Source organism: Aotus nancymaae, unplaced genomic scaffold (genome assembly GCF_030222135.1).
Source record: "Aotus nancymaae isolate 86718 unplaced genomic scaffold, 86718_ANA_hifiasm-v0.15.2.pri h1tg000009l, whole genome shotgun sequence".
NCBI lineage: Eukaryota > Metazoa > Chordata > Mammalia > Primates > Aotidae > Aotus > Aotus nancymaae.
In genome coordinates this window covers 20,743,732-20,753,884 of record NW_026988420.1, presented here as the reverse complement: position 1 = coordinate 20,753,884, position 10,153 = coordinate 20,743,732, and the positions used below count along the sequence as shown (strand labels likewise).

The window sequence follows — 10,153 nt, the reverse complement described above, 5'->3', positions numbered from 1 at the left end:
AAACCAGATTCATCTGAGTCATAAAAATATAATGATAATAATATAATGATAATGATGATAAAGTGACTTGCACTAGGTCACTGTAGTGAGTCAATAGGAAATGTAGTTGAAAACTTAGGTGTTCAGACTATCCACTAAATCATGCTGCCTCTTCAATTTTAAACACTCGATAATAATGCATATTCATTAAACATGTAACAGAAAAAATTAAAAAGCAATACTTTCTGGCTGCCTAGAGAGGAACAAATGGTTTTCACTTCTGGTCATTTTCTTTCTTCAACTATAGTATTACCTAAGATATTAATCTCCTTTATTATTTCTGGAAACTGTTGGCTTTAAGTGACTGCCTGTTGCCAGCTGTATCTTTTGCTGTGCTTAGAGGAATAGAGAAAATCCAATGGCGTGGTCAAATGAGGCCATTGTACTAATTTGCAAACTGGGTGACTATAACAACAGAAATTTATTTTCTCACATTCTGGATACTGGAAGTCCAATATCAGTGGGTCAGCAGAATTCTTTCCGAGGGCTGCAAGAAAAGGGTCTGTTCCAGGCCTCTTTTCCTGGCGTGTAGACAGCTGTCTTTTTCTCCTTGTGTTCTTGTATCATCTTCCTTCTTTTGATGTCTGGGTACAAATTACTTCTTTTAAGAAGAACACCAGTCCTATTAGATTGAGGCCCACCCATGAGACCTTGTTTTAACTTAATTGCCTATACGAATATTCTGTCTCCAAATATGGTCACCTCATGAGGTTTGAGGGATTAGTACTTCAACATGTAAATTTTTGAGGGTGCACAATTCAGCCCGTAAGAGATAATGCTTCCAATTTTGTTTTATTTAAAATATGGGAGTAATAAGAAGAAACTGAATAAAGAAATTTGGAACTATTCCTTAAAGCACCATCAAATATTAGATATAAATATCTAACTTTACAAAGGTAAGAAGTTAGGGATATCTTTAATTTTGATAGTGATTTAGCTATCTTATAGAATTATAAAGAGCATCAACAAAAGATTAGAATTATTCTCCATATAATACAAATCAATAATTGGAATATGTAATTTTAATAATAATGGCTAGGTAAAAATTAACAACATTAGGACAATTCTTTCATTTAAAATATAATTAAGAGCTACTGTTGCCTCTACAGAATTACAAAAGACAACAAATAGCCATGAATGTTTCTGATGTATCTCTTTTTGGGAGATGGAATAGTCATTTGAGTTAAATGCTTCCATTGTTAAAGATTACTTTAGGAATTATCAACATCAAAAGGGTATCTATGATACCATATGTCAATAATTATTAATTACAACAAGTATCAAAATGTTTTAAAATAACAGTTTATTAGCTCTTCATTATGATTTTCTAGTGTCTTACCAGAGGGCATGACACTCTTTTATAACATAGCACCATTCTGCTTCCTTTTAAAAATGAATGGCTTATAAATTCTTATTATTTACATTGATTACATTGAGAGATTATTAGAATTAAGGGACTGGTTATAAAAGCAATATGGCTAAGATACCTGTTGATTTGTCTGTTGTTGCCAGTAACCTAGATAGCTATTTCTGCAATGAGTTTGTATTGTAGCATATTTATTAGAAGAGCGAAAGAACTCAAAGGTGGAAAAGAAAAAAAATCATTTTTTAAAAAAAAGACTTAAAAAGGTCCACAGGCAAGGTGGAATAGAGAGATGGCGGGGTGGGGAGGGAGAGAGAGAGAGATATCTTATGAAAACCAAAATAAGCAGTTCCCAATATGATTATACTTTTGTTTTAGCATTGCACACATAGTATTGCAAAATGTATGTACTTTATATACAAGATTCTTTAAAGGTCAGAAAATCAATCAGCTGTATTTTACTTGTCATGCCTGCTGAGTTTAACCAATATAATATAATGGATACTATTCTGTATTTTAGTTTTGTCCCACCCTGATTGATTCTCTATAAACTCATTATAAAGGTCACTATATTGTAGGTCAAAGAACTGTTTTGTAAGATGGAGAAAAAAGAAGGGGAGGGTAAGAATAAGCACATACAACCTGTGGAGGTATACATTTAATCAACCTGCATTTAAAAAATTTAGTAGAAGTAGTTCCCAAGAGCCTTATAAAATATTTATGTGGCATAGAGTTTTATAATATAGAGAAAACTTTCCTCCATCAACATTTTTTGTAGCCTGAGGACTGAAACAGTCCTTTACGGGTTGAGTACTTGGACCATAAAAATACAGTAAGCTGAGCAAGTGAATAGAGAGAGTTGTGATATAATGTGCCTATGCCTATTGTAACCAACTTCTAATGTCATACTATATTAGACAATCCGAAGTAGCAAAATAGCTCTTGTAATATACAATATAAAAGGACAAGAGATAGTCACTGCTTATTGTCACTGTTTATACAGATATAAAACAGACTACATACATTATATACTATAGTATTTCTTTTAGAATACACAGGAAATACATGAATGCAGTTTATGCACTAATTTAGAGAATCCCACCTTGACATGTATTATGGTTTCTTGTCCTCCTTGGGGACATAGGTCCTAAATATATATATCGTTATTTACTACTAGACTGCATTTCTGAATAAATATTTATGAGATAATGATTTAAATATTTTATAGTGATTATAAATACGATCACTAATATTTATTATAAATAAATATAATTATTTATAATCAGTGAATATAAATATATAGTGATTATATTAGAGTAGCTATATTATATTATATTGGTAACAAAACTTCAACTGAAAGCTCATTTCATCTCACAATTAGTTTGAATTTCATTGGCACTTTAATACTTTGATGTGCTTATAATTATTAACACAGTTGTTATTTCTGTTTCCTAGAGGAAAATATTGTGTGTCTTACTACAAGCCCATAACTCCTTGAATGTAATAATGAAATACAAAAAGAAAAATAAATTCAAAAAATAAATTCAAAAAAAATTTTTGCAACTCTGTAGGCAGAAAAACTGACCTGAGTTGACAGGAGACAACTTACAGATTAGTTTGAAACTCCAGCCATTTCACTAAGAGATAGAAGTATGTTGGCTGCCAGAGATCATGCTGGGTCTATTTTATGGTAGATAAACTTAACATGGAGAACAAAGCAAAATAAAATGGAATTCTAAAATATATTTAGCCCGAAAGGATTGGGATAAAAGACTGTCCATCTTTTTTCCATAGAAAGATGAGAACAGCAAGGCTGGTAAAACTTGAGTTGCTCAAGATCCTGTTATTCATCTCAATTTAATAAAGTAGTTATTGACATTTACATTTATTCATTGTGAGAGAATTATAACCAAGGGTTTAAGTAATGTTTCAAATGTCACACACCTAAATATTGTCTGTAGTGGCAATAACATTTCTCTATGACAGTCAGCTCACATTCTTCGTAGTGTGCTATCTTGCCTTTCAGTGATTTTATTTCTCGGATTTCTGTTTGTTTCTTGTTGGTTATTTGTATAAATTATCATGCAGACCCCACGTAATTGCTATACAAATGCTATTTCTGTTGTGGTTAAAATAGATTTTTACATCAGCTAAAGTAAATTTGCTAATCAGTTATCCACATAGGGTTCTGTAAATCAATATATGCACCTTTAATATTGTATTTAACATTCCTCACTATCACCTCTACCATACTTTTCTATCATACCCTTACATATCCTCAGGTATTTCTCTTTACACCATTTCAGCAATATATGAATTCCTGTTCTTCCTAGAATTTTATTAACTGACTGTGCCACCTGACATACTTTAGATTTATTTGTCTTTTTGCTCAAATATGATCTCAACAGAGAAGATTCCCCTGTATATTCTCTGCAAAATAGCCTTCCTCCCATTAACACACTTTCTCCTCTCACTTTATTCTATTCAATTATAGTAATTCCTACCTTAAATTATATTGTCATGTCATTTATTTACTAGCTGATTATCATTTTCTTCCACCTAGAATGTCAGCCTGTTGAAAGACTTACTTCTATGAACTGCCTTATGTCCACCTATCATATACTAAAAGCATGATCTAGTAATAGTTGGCACTAAATAATGAATAATCTATTCTATCACCAGGATAAGGGATTTTTTAATCAAAAACTTGCCTACTGCAATTAACCTTCTAAGATACGTGTTTGCATTTCTTTGTGCAGACTTCCCTGCAGCCCGTTTTCTCCTCTATGGCCACATTAATAATTTTGTTATAAAGTTGATTGTTTTTCATCCAATATTCCATCCATACCAAGAGCTGAAGCACTTCTGTGACTTCTTGTTGAGTCCTTCAGATGTTACAGAGCTTTGTGCAGTGGCAGTATCATAGCCAATGAAGTTTATCTGAGGCCTGATTATTGCTACGTGAAAACTTTTCTTAATACTCCTCCATGACAACTTGAAATATAGTCAGCATTGGCAATTTTTGACAGTCTTTACAGAGACTTAAAAAAAAATGAAATTAAAAAAAATGTTTCAGAAGGCTCTACACTGACCTATTCCTGCCTAATTCTTCAACTTATTTACTCTCATCTGCTTATACTCTTTAATTCTTTTGTTCCAACCTCAGTAATCTTCTTTCAGATTTTGTTATACTATTTTCCAAGCTTTCTCCATATAGGCCTCTGTCAAAGAGAATTCCTTACTCTAGAAAGACTCTTTTCTTCTTACTATACACCCCTTCCTCTTAGATAGCTCTCTGCTTCAAATATAAATTTTTAAATCAGTTTAAGGCACATTTATTTATTTTATTCCCTAGAAAATTTCATCTTTCTCAATACGCCTCCAGAGCATAAAAAGCTCCTCTTTGTGCAGTTATCACAGTTGTAGTTTTGCATGTGTGTGTATGTACATATATGTGTGATTATTTGACAAATGACTGTCTCACCTATTAATTAGTAAACCTCATCACAATAGATGCTAAGTTTTTCCTTTAGCATAATTTCTTTAACTGTGTATAATAATTTTATGATAATTTTATAATTTTCCTTCACTGTTTCATAACATAATGCCCAACACATATAGAAACTTAAATACTATTTTTAGAGTGAAGGAATGATGTGTTAAATGAACAAATAATATCCTGTTCTGTGGGCATCCATTTTGCTACAAATAAAGAAACTGGTATGCTAATATATTGATTCTAACTTCTCATTTACATATAAAAAACACAAATAGAAAAATGCACATAAAATGCTAACTTTCTACACAAGACTTTTTCTTTTTTCTGTTATATATTTTTCAATTCCTTCAATGTTTTTACTGAGTTTACGGATATACTTTATTAAAATAACATTTCTCTAATGATTGGAGACATCTTGTGATTCTTTGGGTGGGTAGTCTTACTATTAACATAGAGTGTCTAACAATATAGCTTCAACATAAGTTATAAACACAGATAAGTATTTTAGGGAGCAGAAGAGCATAAACTATATAAATTCTAATTAATATCATTGATATTTCAGTGTATATAATAATAGGATGATGTACTCCAATAAAATACAAAAAGAAAGACTAATTAGCTTCTCTTCAATGGACAAATCAGACAAATAACTTGTCAAAGACAAAGAAATAGTAGGATAAAAAGTATAAAGCCAATAATAAATCAGAAAGTAGAACATATGTATGATTCAACTTTTTCACCCACACACATATATATACAAGCAACAATTTTAAGGAACAATTCAGTAATGAAAATATAAAATCAACAAATAAACCATACACATACACGTGTATGCATGTATATAGAATTAAAGTATATATACATTATTTTAATTGTTGAAATATTTGTTTTGGCAATACTTATTTATATCCTGAGTTTCATGGCTTATGGGATATTTGGAGAATGCATCAGGAATGCACCACATTTCATGAAAAGAGACTGCCAAAATTACTTGTCAATCACTCCTATAAATTTTATTTATTTTTATTTTTTACAGACAGTGTATTAAATTATTTAGGTTTTTTTGGTCAATACTCATTTAATAATTATTATTTATAGGATTTCCTGCTTTTTAAGCAACAAATGGGAAATACAAGTAGGAAATAAAATAGGAACTACAGCAAAATGAAACAAATAATATGTATGTCCCCCCAGTCGCCTGATTTTTAATAGGAACTGTAGCAGATGAGAGATTATAACATATTTAACACAATTATTGTATTAATGAATAATTTTTAAACACAAATGTGAGAGCCCCATTATTCTTTATTTCAGTAATGACAATTCAAGGTATTTAATTTAATGTAGTCAATTTAACATCATATGGGATGAATTATAGATGTGAAAATCCTAACAAATATTGAGGGTATCTAATGCTTTGAGTCATGAAAAAATACAGCCCTCATTATGCTAGTTTTCTCAATAATATGTTAAAGGCAGTGGTATAAGTAGGTAACCTTGCCTTGTGCCAAATGTTAGAAAAAAACTATTCATTTTTCTCCATCGATTATTATGTTAGCTGTGGGTTTTTCCTCAATGACCTTGATTGCATTGAGGAAACTTTCTTCTATGCCCAATATGTTTATTTTTAATTTTTTATGAAGAAAGGGCATTTAAATTTGGTTAAATGTTTTTCCTACATCAATTAAAATGAACTTTTCTTTTAACTTTCAGTCTGTTAATGTGATATATCTCACTGATTTATTTGCATATGTTAAATCTATCTTGATTGTCAGAGGTAAATTTAATTTGGTTATAATGTAAAATCTTTTTAAATTCAGTTTGCTAATATCTCATTAAGAATTTGTGCATTAATATTAGAGATACTGGGAGGTGTGTGTGTGTATGTGTGCTGTATTTCCCTTGTGGTATCCTTTGTCTGACTTTGGTGATGCTTGGCTCATAAAATATGTTTGAAAATATCTCATCTAGTTCTATATTTTGAAAGAGTTTAAGAACTATTGGTATTCTTTTTTGAATATTTTGTAGAATTCAACCATGAAACTGTATGATCCTGTGCTTTAGTTTGTTCAGAGATTTTTAAATTACTTCAGTTTCTGTATTTGTTATTTGTCTGCTCATGCTATTTATCCTAATTCAGTCTTGGTAGATTTTTTTTAAACACCTAACCTCAGGAAATTTTTATAGGTATTTATCAATTTTCCTTACATCATTCAATTTGTTGGCATATAATTCTTCACAATACTCCCATATAATCCTTTTATATTTATGAGACATCTGTTGTAATGTCTCCACTGTATCTCTGATTTTAGTTGAGTCTCCTCCCCATTTTCTTAGTCTAGCTAAGGATTTGTCAATTTAATTATTTTTTAAAGCAACTATTTTTTGTATGCTTTTCTATTCTGTGTATTTTCTATTCTATGTATTACTGTGTTCTGATCTTTATTATTGCCTTCTCCTAACTTTGAGTTTAGTTTGCTCTTCTTTCTATAGTTCCTTAAAGCATAATGTTAGGCTATTTATTTGGGATCTTTTTTCATAATATGGGCATTTATCACCATAACCTTCTTTTTTGGAACTTCTTTTGCTGCATCCAATAGGTTTTGGTATATTGTATTTTCACTGTAAAACTACAAGATACCAACTTTGACCCAGTGGTTGACCCACTACTTCTTTCTCTTTGACACGCTGGTTATTATTCAGGAACATGTTTTTCAATATACATGTAAGTATGAATTTTCCAAAATGCCTTCTGTTTTTGATTTCTAGTTTTATACCATTGTGGTCAGAAACAATACTAGATATGATTTCAATCATATTAAATTGTTATCTCTTATTTTGTGACCCATCATACGGTTTATCTTCGAGAATGTTCCATGCACAGTAGAAAAGAATGTGTATTTTGCTACTACTGAATCAAAAGTTTTGTATATAACTATTAAGTTTATGCTCTAAAGTGCAGTACAAGTTTAGGATTTTCTCATTAATTTTCTATCTGATTGATCTATCCGTGGTTGAAAGTGACATATCAAAGTTCCCTAGTATTATTGTACTACTATTTCTCTTTTCATTTCTTTATATATTTAGATATTCAGATATGGGTATATACATATTTACAATTGTTATGTCCTCTTGATAGAGTGACATCTTTAGCTTTAAATAGCGACCATCTCTGCCTTTTGTGACAGTTTTGAAATTGAAATTCATATTGTCTGGTATAAATACAGCTACCCCTGCTATCTTTTAGTTATTATTTACATGGAATAGCTTGTTTCTTTCCTTCCTTTCAGTCTATGTGTATGTTTACAGCTAAATTAGATATCTTGTAGATAGCATATAGTTTTGGTTTTTTTTAGTTTTTTCCCCACTTAGTCATTTTTTATGTCTGTTGTTTGGCAAATTTAATGTCATTCAAGGTTATTATTGATAGGTAAATACTACTGTCATTGTGATCATTATTTTCTCTTTGTTTTATAGATCATTTATTCCTTTCATCCTCTCTTATTGTCTACTTTTGTGATGTTGTGATTGTCTGTAGGGCTAAGCTTTGATTTTATTGTCTATCATTTGTCTGCCATGTTTTTGCTTTGTCATTATCATGAGGCTTATGTAAAACATCCTATAGTTAAAAACATACATTTTACATTGTTAGAAAGTTGACTTCAATTACATACAAAACTCCAGACTTTTACCCTCTCCCCCATAATTTATATTTTTGATATCACAATTTACATCTTATATGTATTGTGTATTATTTAATAAATTATTGTAGTTGTAGTTTTTAAAACTTTTTTATCCGTTAATATATTTATATTTTTATCATTCATATTTGCAGTTTATTTATCCACAAACTATCATTATAGAATTAGAGTGTTCTAATTTTGACTATATATTTGCCTTTATTAGTAAGTATAATACTTCCATATGTTGTCATGTTATTAGTGTCTTTTGTTTCCACTTAAGAATTCCCTTAAACATTTGTGTGTGTGTGTATGTGAGTGTATGTGTGAGGCAGGGGCAGGTCCTATGTGATGAATTGTCTCAGCTTTTGCTTTTTCAGAAAATGCTTTATATTGTCTTCATTTCTGAAGGACACATTTACGAGGGTCAGAATTCTTGTTTGGCTGGTTTTATTTTTTAGCACTTTTGAATATATTACCTCATTCTCCTCTGGTCTGCAAAGTTTCTGCAGAGAATTTCATTAATAGTCTAATGAAGAATCCCTTGTAGTACCATGTCACTTTTCTGTTACTGCTTTGAGAATTCTCTCTTTGATGTTGGCTTTTGACAATTTGACTGTAACATTCATCTCTGAGGACCTTGGTTGATCCTTCTTGAGTACTTTTAAGCTTCATAGATCTGGTTGTCAATACCTCTCCCAAGACTTGAGAGATTTTCAGCAATTACTTTATTAAATAAGCTTTCTGATACTTTCTCTGTCTCTGTTTTTTCTGGAAGGGGTTATCTTTTAAATAGAATTTCTTTATTCTTTTTCATTCTTTTTTTTTTTTCCTCTGACTGGAAAATATCAAAAGACTTACCTTAAAATTTATAAATTGTTTATTCTGCTTAGTCTAGTCTGCTTTTCAAGCTCTCTATTTTACTTTTTTAATTTTATTTATTAAATTATTCAGCCCCAAGATTTCCATTTGGTTCTTTGTTATAATTTGTAACTTTGTTGAATTTCTCATTCAGACTATGACTTTTCTAAGTATTTTTTAAAGTGTCTATCTGTCTTCTCTTTTATCTTGCTCAGTTTTTTAAGATTATTACTTTGAATTCCTTTCAGGCAGGGATCAGTTGTTGAAGAATTTTTGCATTTCTTTGCCAATGCTATATTTTCTTGCTTTTCTGTGTTTATTTTTTCCTTGTATTTATATCTATGTGTCTAGTGGAACAGTCACTGACTTCAAACGTTAGAGATTGGCTTTCATGGGGAGACTTTCACTTGTACATGGGTCTGAGGATGCCTGTTGAACAGGTTGCAGTGGCTCTGGTTTTGGGTGGATGCAGTGATATAATGTCTGTGCAGCTTTGTCAGCTATGACCAATCTCAGTGATCCCTGCAGGTGCCTTGGTGTCCAAGGCTGCAGAAGTGTGTTACAGTTGTGGCAGCAGCATAAGATATTCATTTATTTGGTTGCAAGGATGTTTTGTGGATTCCTGTTTTGCAGGTATACCCCAGCAGCTCAGGCCCAGATAGCCATGAAGCAGATGCACTGCTGATCCTGGGTTGCAGCACTGGCATATCG

At 31.1% G+C, this 10,153-nt stretch overlaps 1 non-coding gene across 1 annotated transcript; it reads left to right on the top strand.

Moving 5' to 3' along the window:
• The first annotated feature begins 4,302 nt into the window (after positions 1 to 4,302).
• LOC135273869 (U4 spliceosomal RNA) lies at positions 4,303 to 4,443 on the top strand. The gene has a single exon (XR_010341659.1). It is a non-coding gene; the product is annotated as a U4 spliceosomal RNA (small nuclear RNA).
• The last annotated feature ends 5,710 nt before the right edge of the window (positions 4,444 to 10,153 follow it).